The sequence below is a fragment of the Chelonoidis abingdonii genome, chromosome 15 (assembly GCF_003597395.2).
Source record: "Chelonoidis abingdonii isolate Lonesome George chromosome 15, CheloAbing_2.0, whole genome shotgun sequence".
In the NCBI taxonomy this organism is placed as follows: Eukaryota; Metazoa; Chordata; order Testudines; family Testudinidae; genus Chelonoidis; species Chelonoidis abingdonii.
The window spans coordinates 51,726,707-51,730,792 of NC_133783.1; positions in this window are offsets into that span (position 1 = coordinate 51,726,707).

Genomic DNA, 4,086 nt, shown 5'->3' on the forward strand with positions numbered 1-4,086 from the left:
GAGGCTGAAGGAATTGGGATTGTTTAGTCTGCAGAAGAGAAGAATGAGGGGGAATTTGGTAGCTGCTTTCAACTACCTGAAAGAGGGTTCCAAAGAGGATGGATCTAGGCTGTCCTCAGTGGTACCAGATGACAGAACAAGGAGTAATGGTCTCAAGTTACAGTGGGGGAGGCTTAGTTTAAATATTAGGAAAAACTTTTTCACTGTCAGGGTAGTTAAACACTGGAATAAATTGCCTAGGGAGGTTGTGGAATCTCCATCTCTGGAGATATTTAAAAGTAGATTAGATAAATGTCTATCAGGAATGGTCTAGACAGTATTCGGTCCTGCCTTGAGGGCAGGGGACTGGACTTGATGACCTCTTGAGGTCCCTTCCAGTCCTAGAGTCTATGAATCTATGAATTTTTAACTCTGCCTTCTTAATAAGAAACTTTTGAGGGCAAATCACATGACACATACAAAATAGTTACACTTCTACATAAATTTAAATAATGTAGAATGCAATATAAATGCAATTATGTCTGTATATTTTTTCAGTGACAGAGCTACTAACACAAATGACTGTTCAAAGTCATCTGTTTGCAAAAAAAGTCTGTTCAATGCAGAGTTCATAGATACTGATAACATTTATTTAAAGACAGTATTAATGGGTAAATTATCTGACGGCCAAATCTTGAGTGGTGCTGAGCACGTTCAGTTTCTGTTGAAGTCATTGGGATTTGCATGTCCACATCATCTCTTAGAACAGTGGTCTCCAAAGTGGGGTGTGCGCACCCCAGGGGGTGCGCAAGATGATCCATTGGGGGGCGTGGAGGAGGAGTGCGGCCGGAGGGAGGGGGGGATGAGTGAGCTGGGAAGCTGCTCCTCCCTCCCCTGCAGGCAGGGCCACCCGGAATGCAGGGGCTTTAGGGGCTGCAGGACCCTGGGCTAAGGGTGCCCCGGGGCCCTGGCCTGCAACTCTAAAGCCCTGTTTGGAATGCGACCCTGAGTCCTCTGACCTGTGGAGGAGCAGGGGCAGCCATGCAGCCAGCAGCCGGAAAGAAGCAGCGCTTTCCCCTTCAAAGCCGGCCAGAGAGAAGTGGCACTTTGAAGGGGAAAGCGGCGCTTCTCTCCGGCCGCTGGCTGTGCGGCTGCCCCTGCTCCTCCTGAGTCCTCCAGCCTATGCTCACAGGGCTGCATTCTGAAAGGAGCTTTAGAACTGCAGGCCAGGGCCCCGGGGCCCTCTTAGCCCAGGGCCCTCCAACCCCTAAAGTCCCTGCATTCTGGGGGGCCCTGCCTGCCGGGGTCAGAGGGGCAGCTCCCAGAATCGTGGCTTCCGGAACCGGGGTCATGGGGGTTGCGTTGTGCAAAGCCACCTGCACACCCCCTGCACCAAACGGGAGCTGCCCCAGGTAAGAGCTCTGCACCTCCTGCCTACCCCAGCCCTGAGCCTCCTCCCAGACCCCTCACCCTGAGCCCCCTCCTGCACCCTAATGCTAATCCAGACCTTTGAATTGCTGTATCGAAAAGTGTTAAACCAAGATTTTCAGAAATAATAAAGCATATTCAATCACATTGCTCTCATTAAAAATATCAATATTTTTTGTGAGAGCAAAAAGGTTTTTTGTACCATTAATAAATAAATACAATAAAATTATTTTAAAAATATTGTTTATTTCATCTTTATCTCAACCTTTTTTATTTCTATTTTTTTATGTTTTATAATGTATACAATATATTAGTGTAGTAGTACATGTATATAATTTATACATAAATAAATATACATATATTGGGGGAGTGTGCTCAAAATTTTTTTACTGATAGAGATGCGTGATCAAAAAAGTTTGGAGACCACTGTCTTAGCAGATGGCTTGAAATCTAAGATCTACTGGAATGCCACAACAGTGAAATTAGCGGTGTGAGTATTACAAGATGTGTATGTAAGATTTTAGAAAAAAAAAGTCTGATATTATTTGAGAAATAATGTGGAATTGTGTGATTACTTCTATTGTACAAAGGGACAGAGTTAAGGTTACATTTTCAACTTTAAAGTTTCATAATTTCTGAGTCCCTAGCAGTGGCTGACAGTCATCCCTGTGCCCTTTTCATATATAACAAGCATATGCAACCTATGGTATACGTGCCAAAGGCAGCACGCGTGCTGATTTTCAGTGGCACTCACACTGCCTGGGTCCTGGCCACTGGTCCAGGGGGCTCTGCATTTTAATTTAATTTTAAAGGAAACTTCTTAAACATTTTAAAAACCTTATTTACTTTACATACCATAATTGTTTAATTATATATTATAGACTTATAGAAAGACACCTTCTAAAAACGTTAAAATGTATTACTGGCACGTGAAACCTTAAATCAATGAATAAATGAAGACCCAGCACACCACTTCTGAAAGGTTGCTGACCCTGATATATAATTTCATTGAGGTGGGGAGGGAGTAACAAGTTGTCAGGTGCCTTCTCTCATTTCCTGATTAAAACACTGACAATAACCAAAACTCAAGAATCAGATATTTGGATAGCTGTAGTAATTTTTACTTGCTTCTGTGGATTTTAGGAAAAGTAAAACCCTGTAACTGCAGAGTAATGTGGTTTTTACAATATATTCTTCAGCGTTACATAATAACTGAAAACTGCACCAGGTGAGTGACTACAAAATATGTAATATGGCAACTCGATTATTCTACTGATAATTAACCTGATGCTTTAGATTCCTAGAATGGTAAAGACACTGATATGTGTAATCTCATAACAAATTTTCATAAGGACGTGATCTTTCTGTCCTTGGGCTAGATAATGATGGAAGTTACAACAGTATAAATCTAGAGCGACTCTGTTGATTTCAGTGTAACAGATACCAGAGTCTGATCCAAAGAGTATAGTCAGAATTTTGCCTGAGAAATGAATGCAGGGCCAAGCTTTACATTTTCAGCGGTCAGTGCTTATGTATCGTTTTAAGAACAATCATATGCAGTGCATTGAAAAGCCGTGGAAATGGAAAATATAATAGTACTTACAGTGATCTGCACTGTCACAACAAAGTAACTATTTAAACTAGAGACAGTACTTCAACTTTCTAGTTCTCATTTAGTGTGAATATCAACAGAAAACCAGAGTGAAAAAACTTGAGAATGTTGCAAAGTATGTTTTGACAGGAAACCCTTCTCTTGCAGTGATACAGTGCATTTGGTCAGTGTTCTGTTGAGTGTATGTGGGGCAAACCAATCATGCAGTCACAGCTTCAGCCAGAGAACAATTACACTGTACTTAAAGTATTCAAACATCTGTCATAATAATCACCCACACTACATTAAACAGCAAGGAGAGAGGATATATATACTGTTGACTTTTCATGACCAGACTGAGATAAGTAATAAATATACACAATTGTATTTACTGAGATTGTACATTGACTGTTGGCACCATCACTTTGACGTAATGGTTTGATACTATCATCCATTCCTTTAAAAAATATACAAAAGATAAAACTAATATATTGCAACGATTGGAAAGCAACTGTAAACACATTTCTTATGCCATTTTTATAGATGTGCAAAGTATTGCTATTTAATTTCAAATATAAAGGCAGACTGACGCTTCTTCAGATGATCTATAAATTAGTTTCTTAAAGATTTAACTCAAAATTAAATTGTACCTTCATAATACACAGCATAGCTCTGAATTAACCTCTTTCACATTATATTGGTTTCTTTGTTTTGTAATTTTTGTTTGGGTCCCCTCAGAGTATTGCCTATAATGAGGTGAAAGTAAAGGCCAGACAAGCAAGTTATATTCCCTAGCTACTGTCAGATTTTTTTGTGCTTTTGTTCCATAGGAGGTGGCTGGGCTTTTTTCTTTGGTGTTTCCTCCCTGTAAAAAATAATTTCAGGGGTTGCCAGAAAATGATATCTAAACTGTTCTTGCACCAGCTCAGCCAGTCAATGATGAGGTTAACTGTAATGAAATAAGAAGTGATGGAATGGATAAGACAGAGTCTGTCTGGGCAAAAATCACGCTGGGTAAAAAAGCTACTAGAGCTTCCCCTGAGATAGTGCTTGGGGTGTGCTACAGACCGCCGGGATCTGATTTGGAT